Genomic DNA, 19,889 nt, shown 5'->3' on the forward strand with positions numbered 1-19,889 from the left:
ATCCCTGGACAGGTAAGTGACCTAATAGTAAAAGTCAGCAGCTACAGTATTTGTAGCTGCTGACTTTTAATTTTCTGTTGAGGAGGGCTGGAGCTCTGCTTTAAGTTGGCATTTGAGCAAAAGTCAACCCTAATAGCTCTGCCCCTGAAAGCTGTAGTATATTTTAGGGCCTATTCATACTGCTTGGTGCATTGTTACTGCACACACAATAAGGTATGATATTTAGCACGTGAATGTGTATTGCGTCAAGGCAGCACATTCACCAGTGATCATGCAGCATTTTTTACAATGCATTGCACCCCAGTGGTTTACATCTGTATATTTCTGTGTGCTAAAATGTACAAATGTTGTGATGCACTGCCTAGGTGTATTTGGGTACCATCCAAAATGTACCTACAAGTACACTCACACCTTTATTTTATGAGACTGCAATCAATCCCAAGTAGTGGACTGTAGTAGGAGCATAGAATATAACATCATAAAGGAAAAAGAGGCTAAGGAATTTTTCACATACTGTACTAGCTTTGTTTTATTAATTATTTCAGTTACAGCAATAGGATTGCGCTCATTCACAGAACAGAAAAGCTCTAGATGTTAACCCCTTCCCAGCCAGTGTCATTAATACAGTGACAGTGCATATTTTTAGCACTGTGTACAGTGCCTTGAAAAAGTATTTATACCCCTTGAAATGTTCCACATTTTGTCATGTTGCAACTGTTATGGAATTATTTCTGAATGGGACTCTAAAACAAAAGTCCCGATGACCCCGATCGAGGCGCGGTTCCTTCTGTAAACTCTGCCAATCTCCTGGTATTTGGCTCGCCAAGATTGTTATGGAATTATTTCTGATTGGGACTCTAAAACAAAAGTTAATACTTCAGCTGCAGGAACAGATTCACAGGACTCAATCACTGTGCTTAAAATGTCCGTTCAGCCAAAATTTATTATTACATGTTATTTTATACATAGATAAGAAAGGGGTGGTGTGAGATGTTATTAAAAACTAACAAATAGAAATATGTTATTAAAAGCTAACAAATAGAACAATTACAAAAGTAAAACATTGAGAAGGGAGGGGGGAGTAGAGAGCTTTTAGTAGGAGATGTGTCTGTGTGTTAGGTGAAGGTTACAGAACACATTTCAACAGTGAGAACAAAATGGAGTCTCTTGTGCTTAAATGAACAGTACAGTGAATGTCCATGTCATTTTCTCCCTTTTGTTTATTTGACACCATTCTTCTCCGCTTTACATTCAGCCGATTGCTGGTAACATTGGCACAGAGAGAGACGGCGTCCTGTTCAGCTCTCTCTTAGCTTTCGCACAATAATGGGTTCATCAGGGCTGGTACATTTGTTGGTACAGCAGGTAGTCACACAGAGGCATAGCCTGATGAGGAAGTAAATAACAAATATGAGAAATAGAAACATCACAATGTAAGCGCCTAGTTTCTGTAACCATGTTGCTATGCCATATAAAAAGTCACCAAAACCTCCTAAACCCTGAATGGGGTTCCATCCATCTTTAGCAATATCCCTGGCCTTATTCTGTAGTTCTCTTATCTTAGCAAGATGCCCTTTAATAACGTCCTCATTATCAGAAATGTATATACAACAGTCAGTGTGAAATACCTTACACATCCCACCTTGAGCTGCAGTGAGATCATTTAGCGTTAATCTGTGCTCTAATACTACTTTTTTAAGCTGAGCCATTTCTTCATTTAATAAACCTTTATCAGTGGTAATAAGGTTAATGATCTCATCTACAATTCTAGTGTAATTATTTATTCTTTTCATTGCTTCAATTCCCCATCCTGTCCAGGAAGGGAACCATGACCATGCCATGTCACCTTCAGTGAACAGCTCTCTTTTGAACACTAAAGGGTATTCTGGACTTTGATCTGGTCGCACTGTATCTTTGCGAACAGCCAAAGCAGGTGCTAACTTCCCAATATAACATGTACCTGTAACATTAGGAGGAAGCCAGGCGTAAGCTTTATTTCCACATATATAATATAACCCTCTACGTATGGATGGTATGCCTGCTTCTAAGAAACTGGAAGCAATAACATGGAATCTCAGGTAACCTATATTTTCACATATTGGGAGCTGTGTGCAATTTGTACTATAAAGGGTTCTTTTTAGTTCTGGATTTAGGATATAATAATATTGACCATAGTTTCCTCCATAAACTGTAATTTTTGCTCCGGTGCAATCTGAATTGCCCAACCATGTACATTTAGTGTTAGACGGGCATGTAATGTTTAAACAAATCTGTGGAGTGCTTATCTGTTTTGAAACCATCAAAGTTACTGATCTGTGCTCATTAGCGGTGGAGACTATGTATGAAGCATTTATTCTGGTCCTGTTTAGATCAGTGAAATTGAGAGGCATTGCTATCATGGGTATTGTTCCTGTTTGGGGATGTAAGTGAGAACACACCCAGCAGTTACTAGCGTTGCTATGGGTTGCAGACAATTTTAACATTTGGATGAAAGGGTTATTTTTCCATGTCTCAGTTCTCACAAACAACAAAAAGAAAAGAAACATTATCATAATTTTTTCAAAGGATATCATCACTTCAGGATTTTCTTGCAGTGACTGGCGTGAATCCAGGTGGGCTTTCCTTCCAACTTGACAGGTTGTCAAAAGCACCAAATGTGGTCTATCAAATTTTGGTTCTAGCGGCTTTCTGACGTGTCGCTTGATCACTACCCAGTCACCTGATTGGATTCTGTGAATACCTGAAACAGAATCTGGGTCGGGGATAGATTTATAAACACCTTAATGTATTTTATTCAGTGATATTTGCAAAATCTGAACATATTCTAACAGACTAGAGTGAGAAGCCTGCAACTGTTGGGGAGAATATAGCCCTGTTTTGGGTGGCCCTCCAAATAAAATCTCATAGGGGGACAGCCCATGTGGTTGTTTAGGGGTAATTCGTACAGAATATAGGGCTAATGGCAAAGCTTCCACCCATCCTTTTCCTGTATCTGCTTTCATTTTTACACATCTGTTTTTCAAAATTCCATTAAGTCTCTCAAATTTACCACTACTTTGTGGATGATAAGGTGTATGGAAAGCTTGCTGTATGTGAAGGGCTTCCATTACCTCTTTCATTACTTCCTCAGTAAAATCTGTTCCTCTGTCACTCTCAATAGTTTCAGGAACTCCATATCTACAAACTATTTCATTCAAAATTTTCTTTGCTGTTGTTTTTGCATTTGCTTTAGCTACTGGCCAGCTCTCGGGCCAACCTGAGAACATGTCAACACAAACTAAAGTGAACTCATAGGTGCCTATTCTGGGCATCTGAATGTAGTCTATTTGAATTCTTTGGAAAGGGAAATCTGGCTTAGGACAATGCTTTTGGGGAACATGGACAGGCCTCTCTGCATTGTACAGAGCACAAGTGAGACATGAAGCACAAAACCTGGCTCTAAATGCACTAAATCCAGGTGCTATCCAATAGCAGTCAGTAAGTGCCACCATCGCGCCCTTAGCAAGATGACTGATGCCATGTGCCAGTTGTGCTAAAAGTGGGTACAAACTCCTGGGTAGACACCACCTGTTGTCAGTGCTCCACAGGCCCAGCTCATTTTGGTAGCATTACATTTGATCCACTTATCCTTCTCTTCTTCAGAGGCCTGGTTCTGTAACTGAATTAGAGTTTCTACATCCCACTGCTCTTGATGAGGGGAATCTGTCCCCACTACCTGGGTGACCCCTACAGTGGGTGTGACTCCAAATGCCATAAGGGCAGCATCCTTTGCTGCTTGGTCCGCTAAAGCATTTCCTCTGGCTGTCATGTCATTTCCCCTTGCATGCCCTTTTATCTTCAAGATGGCAACTTCTGCTGGTTTCAGAAAAGCCTCAAATAGCCGCTCTATGAGTTTTGCATGTCTCACTGGCTTCCCTGCACTAGTCAGAAAGTTCCGTGCTTTCCAGATCGGCCCAAAATCATGGGCTATTCCAAATCTGCTGTCAGTGTAAATGTTTCCCCTTTGATTCTCTAGGAGATGACATGCTTTGACTACAGCACACAACTCCGCTTCCTGTGCTGACATCTGGGGTGTCAATGCTTCCTGATGTAAAATGGTGTCTGTAGTGGTTACAGCAAACCCTGTGTGTGGCTGACCATCATCAGTGTAAAATCTGGAACCATCTACGAATAAGTGTGTGTTACAATCTGATAAAGGCTCATCTTTTGCTGGTGTGACAGAGGCCATTTCTACCTCCATCAGAGCCATACAATCATGAAAAAAAACTCTCAGGTTCTACATCAGTACAATTTGTTGCATCTTCCTCATCAATTAAAGGAAGAAGAGTAGCCGGATTTAAAGTAACAGATTGATTGTTAAATTTGATGGAGCAAAAAGAGCAGACTGTAGAGTAGATTTGACTGGTACTTGTCAAACTACTACTGGCAGACACATGTCTGGTATTTACTTGATTCATGATTTCCTGTACTGCATGTGGCACATACAGGATCAGAGCAGAATCTAGTACAAGCTCAGTTACTTTGTCTAGCAGCAAAATCCAGTCTGCTATGGCTCGCATACAACTGGGGGAGCCTTTGATGACAGGGTCTAATGAGGCTGATACATACATCACAGGCCTCTGTTTGTCTCCATGTAGCTGGGTGAGTACACCAGCAAATCCATTGACTTCATGACAGAACAACGAGAAAGTCTTAGTATAGTCAGGAAGTCCAATTGCAGGAGCTTCAGACAAAATTTTAATAAGCTCCTTCATCTACAATTCATTGTCCCATGTGAGCTTGAAAGGGTTTCTAGTGGTAGCCTCACATAGAGGAGCCATAAGTTCTGATGCATTTGGAATCCAGTCCCTACAATATCCCACTAACCCAAGGAAGGCACGTAGTTGCCGTACATTTCTTGGCTCTTCAAAGTTTTGACGAGTTTTAACTCGATCTGGGGTTAGGTGACGGATTCAATGTGAAATGCAGTGACCCAGAAAGATCTCTTTCTCTTGGCAGTATTGTAGCTTATCTTTGCTAACTTTGTTGTTACTGTTATAGAGAAACATGAGAAGGCTTATTGTTTCTCTGCTACATGTCCTTTGTATCAGAACAAAAAAGCAAATCGTCTATGTACTGAAGCAAAACTGTGTTTGGGTGTGAGGGGGACCATTGGTCCAATACTTGCTTTAACGCAGTATTATATTCAGAGGGGCTACTCACACAGCCTTGGGGCAATCTTGTCCATGCTAACTTTTGGGCATCATGGGTAAATGAAAAAGTGCGGGGGTTGGGCACGTTCGGGCTATCTGCCTCAATTATATTGTTAATGGCTCTCAAATCATGCACCATGTGGTATGTCACCTGCCCACCCTTCTTGTCTGGCTTCTTTGCAATTGGGAACAGGGGTGTATTGACTTAGGACTTAATTGGTACAACAACCCGTGCTGCTTTCAGTTGAGTGATTTGATCCTTTATCCCCTCAGTCTGAGCAATACTCAGTGGGTACTGTTTAATCTGTGGGAGATGGGCTCCTGGTTTCATTTTTATCATGCCTGGGGTGCAATCCAGCAGACCTACATCATATTTGCTGGTGGCCCATAATTCAGCGGAAATCACTTTCAAATCCGGTGGAAATGGCGGAGTGGAGTCCTGGATTAAAAATACTCCACAAGCAGAATTTAAAACTTCTCCTGACAGACTACTGACCACTTGGACTCCTGAAGGAGTGTAGTCTATGTTTTCTAAAAATTTGGTTCAAAATGTCAGCTCCCAAAAGATTGGTAGGAACTGTGTCTGAAACTAACACTTTAGTGACAATTTCTGTTTGCTGTCCTAGCCTTAGTTTAAGTGGCTTGGACTTAACCAAATCAGTAGAGGTCCCGGTTAGGCCAACACCAGGGATAACATTTGTAGATAATAATCCTGGAGGTAAGTCCTCTATATTAAAAACACTTTGGCTTGCACCAGTATCTATTAAACAGGTTATTTCTGTTTCTCATCCAGAATAGGGGAGTTCTTGTAAAAATACTTTTATTCTGGCCTCGGTACCATTGTCTCCCCTATTTAACATGATTGATACTGGCATGCCATTTTCCTATGCCTGATCCACTGCTTTTGGCAGAGAACTGGGATCAGCATGAGGTGTCTCTAAGATCTTTTCCAGCCTACGGTCAGGAAGATGGCAGGGTTTGGCTATGTGTCCTTCCCCATCACAATTGTAGCATATAATTGGTCCCCGATTGCCATGATTTCGGAAATTGCCTTTGCCTCTTCCTCTTCCTCTCTGCTTCCCCATGTACATAACCTTGGGTTTGCTGTATTTTTGGTTAATCCTGTTTTCTATGGATAACAGGATAGGCAGGACGTCTCGAATAGACATATTGCCTGCCTCAGGCCTTGCTGTGAACAACTTTTCTTTCAACTGTGGTATTAAACCATCAAGAAACCTTTGTTTCACCAGTTGTGTAGATGGACTTGCAGTTTCTCCCGCCTTCTCTTCCTCTATTTTAATGCCTGCTTCCTCAGCCATATCGCTTAACTGCCTCCAATAAGCCCCTGCTGCTTCCTCTTTCCCTTGCTTAGCATTCAGCATGTCTGGTTTGTCCATATATTTGGGGCAATTTTTCCTTCAATTTCTCACAAACCTCCCGTCCACTAACCATCTTACCTAGATTTTTTACATCTACACCACATTCTTTAAGTATATAGCCAGACATGTAGCTTTCCACTGCTTTAATAAGAAGCTGATGAATGTCAGTAGCAGAAGCCTCATATGCTTCCTGTGCAGCACTAAGTTTGTTTGCAAACCCAATTGGATTCTTTCTAGGATCTCCCAATCCCTCTAATATGGCTCTCATATCTTGGGGACTAAAAGGTACATGCCATTTAATTTGAGACTTACTGTCAACAGCATTACCTTCAAAAAGTAATTGGGTTCTGACAGGATAAACTGCAACAGATTGCTCTGTGCCAGGGGCAGAAGGGGTGGCCTCTCCCTTCCTTCTCTCTTCATCTTGCTGCCACAATTTGGAAATTATGGTTTGCTCCGGAAGTTCAGACTCTATCTCTCTTTCTCTGGCCAAAGCCTTAAGTTCAGAGAGATCTAGTTTTGCATATGTGCCTTTTGATTAATGCCAATCATCTGTTTTTAGGATATGAGCCAAAACCCTCTTTGTAGGTTGATATGGGGCTGTTAAACCTCTGCTCTCTACTATATTACATAGCTCATCTTTTGTGTGCTCCATGTAATCTAATTCTTTTGCTTTTGTTCGTGGACCCCTTAAAGCCAAACTGGCAGCCACATAAGGTGGGGGGTCCTCCTCTACAGAGTCTTCTGGCCAATAGTAGTAAATTTGGGCAGTACTTTTATTAAACATCTCCGTCAAGCCAGTTTGATTTGCTACTTTAGCTTCTGTCTCCCATGTGCAAGCTATTCTCCATGTTCCTTCACTGCACAGTAGTGGGCCATAATGGTGCAGAAAAGTTTGCCATGTAAATCAAAAGTCCCTTCAGATTTTAAAGGTTTAGCTGTTCCCTTTGTCCATTCTACCCATTTACCTAGGGGCTCAGTATAGGCGGAACCGTACCTTCGGTTCATATATTCTCTAGCGCTCATCTTGCGCTGGGCATTTTCTGAAGGCCTTTCTCCCTTCATTCCCTTAATTAATTTAATGCCCATAATGACTGGCCAGTCTTCTCTACTTATGCCTATACCCTCTTGCCTCTAAAACAAATAGTACAGCAAATCTGCACATTTACAAGAATAGTCTCCACTTATCTACATGGATAGAAGGGGTTTATGACAATAGACAAAACACTCATTAAGAGACCCTCCTCGTCTCTTCTCTTCTCTGTGAGTTTTATCTGACCCTACCATGCACCTCTGACCCAGGTCTCCCACAAGGAGTTAACGCAGGGAACTGTAGAGGATTTTCCCTATCCACACACAGTCCAACCAGTGAAGGGGGACACATACACATTCACACACACACGTTACCCAACCAGAAAGGTCAGAGAGTGGTCTGGTTTCCTTAAGAACCGACAGATAGGATACATAGGAAAAGGCAGAAATATAGCAAGCTTAAGGGCAGCTTACCTAGCCGGCATTTGAGGTCTGCATTTCCCGATGACCCCGATCAAGGCGCAGTTCCTTCTGGAAACTCTGCCAATCTCCTGGTATTTGGCTCGCCAAGATTGTTATGGAATTATTTCTGATTGGGACTCTAAAACAAAAGTTAATACTGCAGCTGCAGGAACAGATTCACAGGAGTCAATCACTGTGCTTAAAATGTCAAAATGTATTATTACATGTTATTTTATACATAGATAAGAAAGGGGTGGTGTGAGATGTTATTAAAAACTAACAAATAGAAATATGTTATTAAAAGCTAACAAATAGAACAATTACAAAAGTAAAACATTGAGAAGGGAGGGGGGAGTAGAGAGCATTTAGTAGGAGATGTTTCTGTGTGTTAGGTGAAGGTTACAGAACACATTTCAACAGTGAGAACAAAATGGAGTCTCTTGTGCTTAAATGAACAGTACAGTGAATGTCCATGTCACAACCAAAAACGTAAATGTAGTTTATTGGGGTTTTATGTGATAGACCAACACAAAGTGGCACATAATTGTGAAGTGAAAGGATAATGATAAATGTTTTTTACATTTTTTTACAAATAAATATGTGAAAAGTGTGGTGTGCATTTGTATTCAGCCCCCTTTACTCTGATATCCCTAACTAAAATCTAGTGGAACCAACTGCCTTCAGAAGTCACCTAATTATTAAAAAGAGTTCACCTGTGTATAATTTAAGCTCAGTATAAATACAGCTGTTCTGTGAAGCCCTCAGAGGTTTGTAAGAGAACCTTCATGAACAAACAGCATCATGAAGGCCAAGGAACACACCAGACAGGTCCGGGAAAAAAGTTGTGGAGAAGTTTAAAGCAGGGTTAGGTTATAAAAAAATATCCCAAGCTTTGAACATCTCACGGAGCACTGTTCAATCCATCATCCGAAAATGAAAAGAATATGGCACAACTGCAAACCTACCAAGACATGGCCGTCCACCTCAACTGGCAGGCCTGGCAAGGAGAGCATTATTCAGAGAAGCAGGCAAGAGGCCCATGATAACTATGGAGGAGCTGCAGAAATCCACAGCTCAGGTGGGAGAACCTGTTCACAAGACAATTAATAGTTGTGCCCTCCACAAATTTGGTCTTTATGGAAGAGTGGCAAGAAGAAAGCCATTGTTGAAAGAAAGCCATGAGAAGTCCCATTTGCAGTTTGCGAGAAGCCATGTGGGGGACACAGCAAACATGTAGAAGAAGGTATGTAAGGAAGATAGGGGGCGCTAGATACCATATTATTCAAGTGCTCTAAATAAATAAATAAATCTCCTGCATTACCAAAAAAATGGAAATGTAAGAAAGCTAGGGGGCGCTAGATACCATACTATTCAAGTGCTTTAAATAAATAAATATCCTGCATTACCAAAAAAATGAAAAACATAATAATGACAAATCATAATTAGATTCCACGCTTCCCTGAAGACGTTCACTACGAAACGTACGTCGGAGCGGTACGTGGTCACATGTCCTATCACCCAACAACATCTGGATCCTTTGGCTGCCCCCCTGTGTAAGCTTGAACGCACGCCAGCGTGGAGGAGACATGAAAGGCTTTTTCTGACTGTGAAGTCACCCTGACATGCAAGCAGCCCCAGTGCCGGGTAGGCACCCACCAATGTAAGCGGCCATTTGGCTTTTTAATTTGTTTACTTTTTTAATAAATGGGTTTACGCTATGGAGACTGTTTTTGTTTCCTATGTATCCTTATCCTATCTTGAATGAGCTTGACGGGAACGATCCATGCCTATAATACCAACCACAGTCCGGCCATCCATGTGAGCAGGCTCAACCCTGCACAAGCGCTAGTGACTCTCTTTTTAACTAAAGGAGTCATTGGTATCTGGTAAGCAGATATCTACTACTTCGAGGTGTTTTCCTTTTTCTTATTTTCCTTTGGTGATGGAAAACCTTTCGTTTACAGCAACAAGATTGGGGTATTATTGAAAGATATCATTTCAACCACTTCAAAACACTTTTTTATGTGGACAATCAATCACTATATATTTGTTTGACTATTGTGGGCACTCCAATGTGTAATCTAATTATGATTTGTCATTATTATGTTTTTCATTTTTTTGGTAATGCAGGATATTTATTTATTTAAAGCACTTGAATAGTATGGTATCTAGCGCCCCCTAGCTTTCTTACATTTCCATTTTTTTGGTAATGCAGGAGATTTATTTATTTATTTAGAGCACTTGAATAATATGGTATCTAGCGCCCCCTATCTTCCTTATATTCCTTTTTTTGATTATCTATTTTTTTGATTATTCAAAAATTGGGGAGCAGCTTACACTGATTGTTTATATATTTCCACAAATTTTCTTTATTGTTGGGAATGTTTTTTTACTAGATGTATCACCAGTATATGTAATTCATATATATTATCTGCTATCGACACCATTGGCGCGAAGGTTTTTACTATTTTCTAATGTAGAAGAAGGTGCTCGGGTCAGATGAGACCAAAATTTAACTTTTTGGCCTAAAAGCAAAATGCTATGTGTAGCGGGAAACTAACACTGCACATCACCCTGAACACACCATCCCCACCGTGAAACATGGTGGCAGCATCATGTTGTGGGGGCGCTTTTCTTCAGCAGGGAGAGGGAAGCTGGTCAGAGTTAATGGGAAGATGGACGAAGCCAAATACAGGGCAATCTTATGTACACACGGTCTGACTTTTCGACCGGACTGGTCTGACGGACGCCGATGGACCAAATCCGGCGGACAATCCGTTCGTGTGTGGGCTTCACCGGACCTTCAGCGGACTTTTCCTGTCACAAATCTGACGGAGTTTAGATTTGGAACATGCTTCAAATCTTTACGTCGTAACTCCGCCAAACCCAGAAATCCACTCGTCTGTATGCTAGTCCGACGGACAAAAACCGACACTAGGGCAGCTATTGGCTACTGGCTATCAACTTCCTTATTTAAGTTCGGTGTAGGTCATCACGTACGAATCCGTCGGACTTTGGTGTGATCGTGTGTAGGCAAGTCCGTTCCTTAGAAAGTCCGTCGGAAGTTCGTCAAAAGTCCGTCGAAAGTCCGCTGGAAAGTTTGTCGGACCAGTCCGGTCGAAAAGTCTGCCCGTGTGTATGCGGCATTAGAAGAAAATCTGCTAGAGTCTGCAAAAGACTTGAGACTAGGGCAGAGGTTCACCTTCCAGCAGGACAACGACTCTAAACATACAGCCAGAGCTACAATGGAATGATTTACATTAAAGCATATTCATGTCATAGAATGACCCAGTCAAAGTCCAGACCTAAATCCAGTTAAGAATCCGTGACAAGACTTGAAAATTGCTGTTCATTGCTGCTCTCCAACCAATCTGATAGAGCTTGAGAAAGTTGACTCTAGATGTGCAAAGCTGGTAGAGACATCCCCAAAAAGACTTGCAGCTGTAATTGCAGCGAAAGGTGATTCTACAAAGTATTGACTCAGGGGGGCTGAATACAAATGTACACCACACTTTTCACATATTTATTTGTAAAACAATTTGAAAACCATTTATCATTTTCCTTCCACTTCATAATTATGTGCCACTTTGTGTTGGTCTATCACATAAAATCCCAATAAAATACATTTATGTTTTTGGTTGTAACATGACAAAATGTAGAAAATTTCAAGGGGTTTGAATACTTTTTCAAGGCACTGTAAGTGTCACTGGTTTCAGACAATGTGTCAGTGTCAGAATGTCCGCCGCATATCGCAGTCCCGCTATAAGTCACTGATTGCTGCCATTACTAGTATAAAATAAAAAAAAATCCATAAATTCCATTCCCATAGTTCATAGACGCTATAATGTTCGCGTAAACCAATCTATATATATGCTAATTGGGATGTAGCAAAATACATATTCGCCTAAATTCATGAAGAAATTAGATTTTTTAAAAAATTTTATTTGGTGTGTTTTAGCCCTGGTTGACATTGATGCTTCTTTGAAATTGCGCTACTTCAAGCGGGGTTCCACCCAAATTTTGAACATTATCTCTATGCATTCTCTTCCTTGCCTAGATGCTGACATGCTGTGTAAAAAAAATTAAATCGCCGTAATTACCTTTTTTTTTCTAATCTTCTTAGCACTTCCTGGTTTTCCTCCCATGGGAGTAGGCGTGTTTCTAGCCTCTCCCAGACCTCCCACAGTCCCCTGGGAGCTAGTCTCAGGCTTCCCAGCATGCATTGTGCAACTGCGTCATCACAACATCTTGGTGAATGCTGGGAGCACAGCATTCACCGCATCCAGGAAATACATGCTTGTGGGCTTCAAATGCCCACAATGAAGATGGAAACCGCCTTCAGTGAATTTTATAAGTTATTCTTTACAACAAAATCGGACACAGGCGGACTTATTACACAGAACATGTGAGTAGATAATCATGAGAAGAAAAGTTTGTGAATGAACTCCAAAAAAAAAAAACGATAGATAGGTGGACCCCCGCTTTCACTTGAAGTAGCGTGATTTCAAAGTAGCAAGGTCAGTGCCATAGGCGTGCGCACAGGGTGTGCCAGGTGTGCCTGGGCACACCCTAATTGCCTTGTGTGCTGCATATTCCCCCCTGTTTTGACCACTGATATTTCATCTCCCCCAAAAAATGTTACACAAGCCCAAAAATTTGGTGAAAAGAAAATTAACTAAATTACACTGTCCACTGCCCTACTGACACCATCAGTACATATACACATGCATATGTATTTAAGCTTTGGGGTGCACACCCTAATGCAAGAGGCTGCGCACACCTATGGTCAGTGCGATTTCAGGTGCTACTTGATAGACATCTGTGTGGCTTCATACACAGATGTCCATTGAAGTCGCATCTGAAAGCGGCAAAAGTAGTGCAGGAAGTACTTTTGCAAATCGGTGCGGCGCTGCAAAATCGGTGTTGCACCGATTGTAACAGTGCCATTGCCGCCAATAGGCTGCGACTTGTCATGCGATTCCATCTCTCATAACCTTGCCAAAACATCCTTACAGTAAAGCATGGTGGTGGCAGCATCATGCTGTGGGGATGTTTTTCCGTGGCAGGAACTAGGAGACTAGTCAGGATCGAGGGACAGATGAATGCAGCAATGTACAGAGACATCCTTTAATGAAGACCTGCTCCAGAGTGCTCTGGACTTCAAACTGGGGCGAAGGTTTATCTTCCAACAGGATAAGGACCCTATGTACACAACAAAGGATTGGCTATGGGACAACTCTGTGAATGTCCTTAAGTGGCCCAGGCAGAGCCCAGACTTGAACCCGATTGAACATCTCTGGAGAGATCTGAAAATAGTTGTGCAGCGACGCTCCCCATCCAACCTGATGGAGCTTGAGAGGTCCTGCAAAGAAGAATGGGAGAAACTGCCCAAAAAGAGGTGTGTCAAGCTTGTAGCATCATACTCAAAAATATTTGAGGCTGTAATTGGTGCCAAAGGTGCTTCAACAAAGTATTTAGCAAAGGCTGTAAATACTTATGTACATGGGATTTTTTTCCTTTTTTCTTTTTAATAAATTTGCAAAGATTTCAAACAAACTTCTTTCACGTTGTCATTATGGGGTATTGTTTGTAGAATTTTGACTTTCTGGATACTTTCCGGATGCACTGTAAATCAGCTGTTGAAAGTATTTAAATAAACTGAGAGTTTATTATCACTTTCAATATGGCAGTGAAGGCTATACATTTACATACAAATGTATTTTATTATCAAAGCAGCATAAATAAAAGCAGAACAATGGAACCCCTGCTCTTTACACAAGTGATGTAGGAGAATAGGACACTTCTGTTTTGCTATAATGTTTAATTACAATGTAAAGCTCCAGTATTGATCATCTAAAATGAATGTTGTCTTTTAAAGCGGGGGTCCACCCACACCGCAAAAAAAAAAAAAATTAAAAGCCAGCAGCTACAAATACTGCAGCTGCTGACTTTTAATACATGGCCACTTACCTGTCCCAGGGTCCAGCGATGTCGGCAGGGGACGCCGAGAACCCGCTCGGTTCTCGGCAGCTGCCGCCACCATCCTAGGTGAGGAAATCAGGAAGTGAAGCATTGCGGCTTCACTTCCCGGTTCCCTACTGCGCATGCGCGAGTAGCGCTGCGCGTCCCAAGTGGTCCCCGCTCTCTCCTGGGAGCTGTGTGATTCCCAGGAGACAGCACGGAGGGACGGGAAGTGGCGTAGACTCCCATGGGAGTCTATGCCGGAAGTGGGTGCAAATACCTGTCTTAGACAGGTATCTGCACCCCCCTCCCCCCTGAAAGGTGCCAAATGTGACACCGGAGGGGGGGAGGGTTCCGAAAAGTGGAAGTTCCATTTTTGTGTGGAACTCCGCTTTAAATCTCCAGCTAAATCCAGTGGTATTAATGTATGATTGGGCTTATATTTTCATTTGCATTAGTACATAATGAGGTTGATTTACTAAAACTGTAGAGTGCAAAATCTGGTACAGCTGCGCATGGTAGGTCAGCTTCTAACTTCAGCTTATTTAATTAAGCTTTGACAATAAAACCTGGAAGCTGATTTGTTTCTATGTAGACCTTCACCAGATTTTGCACTCTCCAGATTTAGTAAGCCAACCCCATTGTCTGGGTAGTACATAGTTTAGCCATCACCATAGTTTTGTCAGGCACTTCCCCAAGTACAGGCATTGAGGGATGCACTTTGTTTGAGCAACGACTTGGTGCTAAATTCCAAATTCCCTACTATGAGCATCTTGGGTTTGGGGCCTTCAACAATTCATTGGAGCAGACCCCATGACAAGCAATATCCAAAACGTGTGGCACCTTCTACTGCTATTTTGTATTTTTTTTAAATAATATAATCACTGTAAAGTATAGCAAAAGGTAAGCTGGAGAACCTCTTAATTTATAATATGTCAATTCATTATTTAGATTTTTCTCTGTCCTTAAAATTATATTTACACAATGTTGTGATGTAAATTAAAAAGATCAATTTGTTAACGTGAAGCATATAGCCTACAGGCACAGCTTCTTAAAAATGCAGATTTTCCGCCTCATGCCAGATCTTACATGTTCATCTGATTATCAGCCGTTCTCTGCTATACCTTTTTTTCCCCTGCATTATCCATCTCCTCCCCTTGTCGGTGACCTGTAAAATTACCTGATCTGGAAATCCATCTTCTCAGAAGCTGCAATGTTTCTGTTATGTTATTCTGTCATGTTGCTCCAGAAAGAAATATATGCTTGTGTTTTAACCCGTGCAAAGAATAGCTGAGCACTCAACGTGTCCAACAATTCAAAATAAAAAGTAAAAAAGTGAAATGGGTGTAACCTTCAAAAAATTCATCTGTAACAGAAACGATAGAGGGTTTAACAATGTTTGTTTATAGCATTTTATCTCCACCTCCTTAAATGCTAATGAAATGCATCTGGAAATGGAGGCATGCTCCTGTAGGGTTAGCATAGCAATGGGATGAAATAAAATAAAGTAAAGCAAGGATACTTATCTGCATGTTTGCACATTGCAGCTTCCTCTTTTCGGATTAAAGAGGAGATCTCTTTCCTTCATTCTTGAAAGGGATGCTATGTGTTTATATACTAATCACCCCATGGAGAGAAACAGCTCTCAGATTCACTCTGGCTGTGAAAGCAAGTCATCTTTTTCCTCTGTGTTCTTTTTGCTTTTGTGATTCAGTGTCTCTTTTGCTTCTTTCTTGTTATGCAAGGGATAGGTTTTCACAGTACTGCTGGAAAGTAAGAGGATGAAACAAACAGAATTCTGGAAGAAAAAAACCTGTACTTGCAGATGAGTTTTACATTAGGCTATACTCAGATATAAAAAAAAAAAAACTCTCCCAGAATTTATTTTACTTATGCTTTCTATGGCCCTTCAAACTCCATTTTGCCTAATTTAAGAGAATATTGCAACAGGTGGGATCACAGACTATGGACACCAAGAATCATGACACCGTTTAATAATCAACTGGAAACAATTGCTTGTCACATAGATAATGATGACAAATGGCCTTGTCTTGGAGTGTAAAAGGATCCATGTGTGCTACTGAATTTAAAATAGGTCCAGTCTGGTTATCTGTGATAATACTACTGCTGTTGGCAGTTGTTGTGGCGCACATATAGTGCTGTACACCCATTCCTGGGCATTGCCGCCAAAGCTTTTGAATGAAGAGCAAAAGATTTAAAACATGCTTGTTAAATGGATGGAATGCAACACATTCAAGGCTATTACTTATTCTGAAACAACTGTAGTTACTAGGAGTAACCTAAACCTTTTTTAAAAAGAAAGCTTTGAGTGGGTTTTTAGGGTTTAAGCTCAAATTGTGACTTCAGTCATTATATGCTTGGTTACAAAAAGCTAAGCCCATCTAAGCCAGGGGTCTCCAAACTTTGTAAACAAATGGCCAGGTTCATGTCCATCAGATTTTAAGGGGGCTGGACTGTGTCCATTGGGTGTAAAAATTGTCCTGGCATCAGTGGGAGTAAAGCATGCATCTTTGGTACTAGGAGGGATAGTGCCTTGTCGTTGGTGTCAGTGGGAGGAATCGTGCCCCATCATTGGTATCAGTGGGAGGAACAGTGCCTACTGTTGGTGTCAGTCATAAAAGAAGAATGGCCACGCTAATTAATATAACAATCTTAAATTATTATATGTGTTAAAAAACACAATACATGAGATAACTCTGCATAAAAATATCAATAATGTATAGGAAACTATACCTATCCTTACCAGTGGAGAAGGGCAATTGAGAAAAGTCCACATAAAATTCATATAGTGCAAAAATTACATGTGTATGAAACAATGTATATATGATTCACAAAAATTATTACAGTGCAAATAATAAAACAATTAAGTGTATAGTGCAAGTATATATGATTCACAAAAATTATTAAAGTGCAAAAAATAAAACAGTTAAGTGTATAGTTCAAGTATATTGAACGCTGAGTCCAATTCCCAAATGTGAAAAGAAAGGCCAGGGAAGCAGGAGAAAAAACGCTGAAGGATGGAGATTACAGGTTGATTCCACCACCACCGGGGGGACGAGGGATAAGCCTCTCCTTGGAGCATGCACCAAAAGAAGATGGGGACCCTTACCAGATGTGGTGGACCTCCTATCAGAAGTAAGGTCATTATCGACTGCAGATACAACCCTCTGCGGGGTCTCTGATCGGTCCAAGATGCCTGGACTTCCAGGCTCCTAGCGTCCTCCCTCCGTACATCCTTTCGCTGTCCAGTGTGTGTAGGGGACTCTCCCTCTAGTGAGTGCCAATACACTCTCCCGGACCGGAAAGGGCCGTATAAAAATAAAAAGGAACTCCAATAGTGCGTTATCCTTAAACACTAAAGGTTTATTAAAAAAGTTCAGGGTACAAATACAAAAATATTAAAAGATTTTGCCAGCAATCAAAATCTAAAGTGAACGCCCGTGCTTCTAGGGTCACGTAAAGCGCTGTGACGTCAATGCGTAGCTCCACCCTGACATGTTTCGTCACACATGACGTTCTCAAAGGGCACCTTGGACCAATCAGAGACCCCGCAGAGGGTTGTATCTGCAGGCGATAACGACCTTGCTTCTGATAGGAGGTCCTCAGCATTTTTTCTCCTGCTTCCCTGGCCTTTCTTTTCACATTTGGGAATTGGACTCAGCGTTCACTATACTTGAATTATACACTTAACTGTTTTTTTTTTGCACTTTAATAATTTTTTTGAATCATATATACTTGAACTATAAACTTAATTGTTTTATTATTTGCACTGTAATAATTTTTTTGAATCATATATACATTGTTTCATACACATGTCATTTTTGCACTATATGAATTTTATGTGGACTTTTCTCAATTGCCCTTCTCCACTGGTAAGGATAGGTATAGTTTCCTATACATTATTCATATTTTTATGTGGAGTTATGTCATGTATTGTGTTTCTGAACACATATAATAATTTAAGATTGTTATATTAGCGCGGCCATTCTTCTTTTATATTTGTTTTTGCATGAGTATCGCATTTTTTTTGTGTTGCAGCTTTCTCATCACATGAGTACATTCATCACTTTACACTTTTAGCGCGGTATATGCCCCTTTTACTTAACATGTTGGTGTCAGTTGGAGGAATAGAACCCTATCATCGGTGTCAATGGGAGAACTAGTGCCCCATTGTTGATGTAAGTAGTAGGAATTGTGCTCTATTGTTGGTGTCAGTGGAGGGATTGTGTCCAAAAGTATGGAAAAAGGCAAGCAAAGAGACACATCCGTCCCCCAGGCCACAGTTTGGAGACCACAGATCTAAGGGAATAACTAAATAAAAATGTAAATCTCTGCCTACTCTTCCAGCTATGTAGTATAGAAAATACTGCTTTTAGTTGAAACTATTGCTCATATAGCATAGTTGCCAACATTGTAAAAAAAAAAATGTGGGACACTTTTGTGGCTGTAGGCGGAGCTGTACAATAATTAGGGGGCGGGGGGCATTCATTTGTAGGCGTGGCTTAGGAAATATATACAAGTGTGGCGCGGGGCGAAAAATGGGCGTGGTTTACACATCATAGTGGGTGTGGCTTAAATGGGCGTGGCTCAAGAGGGTGTGGTTAGAGTCTGAGATGAATGAGGGATGGAGAGGGAAAGGGGGAGAGGGGAATGACGGGACAGCAGCCCCAGATCCTACACAATAAAAATATGTGTATTCTAGAAAAGTTTAACAATCAGCAGATAAAGATACTCCAAACACCTGGTGTTAGCACTTCAATCACCCCGGCACCATGGTTGTTATGGTGTCAGGATGATTGAAGTGCATTATTTCTATTATTACATTGTAATATAAAATGAAATCATTCAACTCACCATAATGCAGAATCAGTGGGATCCCTGAGCGTGTCACTAGCCACGTTGCCTGCCACCAGCTGTTCGTCCTTGCATCAGGTGCCCCCAGCAGAGTCCGTCCTTGCATCAGGTGTCCCCAGCGGAGCCCCCCTTACATCAGATGTCCCCAGCGGAGCCCCCCCTCACACCAGGAGTCCCCAGCGGAGCCCCCCCTCACACCAGGTGCCCCCAGCGGAGCCCCCCCTCACACCGGGTGCCCCCAGCGGAGCCCCCCTTACATCAGGTGTCCCCGGCAGAGGCCCCCCTCATATCAGGTGTCCCCCGGCGGAGCTCCCCCTCACATCAGGTGTCCCCGGCGGAGCCCCCCTCACATCAGGTGTCCCTGGCAGAGCCCGCCTTACATCAGATGTCCCCTCCGGAGCCCCCCTCACATCAGGTGTCCCCAGTGGAGCCCCCCCTCACATCAGGTGTCCCCAGTGGAGCCCCCCTTACATCAGGTGTGTCCCCAGTGGAGCCCCCCCTCACATCAGGTGTGTCCCCAGTGGAGCCCCCCTTACATCAGGTGTGTCCCCAGTGGAGCCCCCCCTTACATCAGGTGTGTCCCCAGTGGAGCCCCCCTTACAAATTCCCACAGCGGTGCGGTGCGCCCCCCTCTTCCCTACCTCAGAGGTGCCCTAGTGTGTCCGCCGGTGTCTTGTCGAATACCGCATGGCTAGAACCTCCTCCCCTTTCCATAACAGACTGGGGGCGGGGGCGGGGGTGGACGAGGCGGAGGGTGGGCGGCGACGGAGGAGCATAGTCTAAACCCCCCAGCTGTCTTCCTGAGCTTCTTTAAGATGGCGGCCGGCGGAGACAATGTCTCCACCGGCCGCAGACCTCTAGCGGCGGCGGCGGCGAAAATCGAGAACCGGATTTCTTGGGGCATTTCCCGGGACACCAAAAATTTGGGAATGCAGTGTAAGTCCCGGGAATGTCCTGGGAAATCCGGGACAGTTGGCAACTATGATAT

The 19,889-nt window shown here is 42.2% G+C and overlaps 1 protein-coding gene across 2 annotated transcripts in view; it reads left to right on the plus strand.

Annotated features, from left to right (window-relative positions):
• The window catches only part of MACROD1 (mono-ADP ribosylhydrolase 1), a 1,161,618-nt gene that overhangs the window by 464,663 nt on the left and 677,066 nt on the right, over positions 1-19,889 (plus strand). The gene's annotated exons all lie outside the window — the stretch shown is intronic.

The sequence above is a fragment of the Aquarana catesbeiana genome, linkage group LG11 (assembly GCF_042186555.1).
Source record: "Aquarana catesbeiana isolate 2022-GZ linkage group LG11, ASM4218655v1, whole genome shotgun sequence".
Classification (NCBI taxonomy): Eukaryota; Metazoa; Chordata; class Amphibia; order Anura; family Ranidae; genus Aquarana; species Aquarana catesbeiana.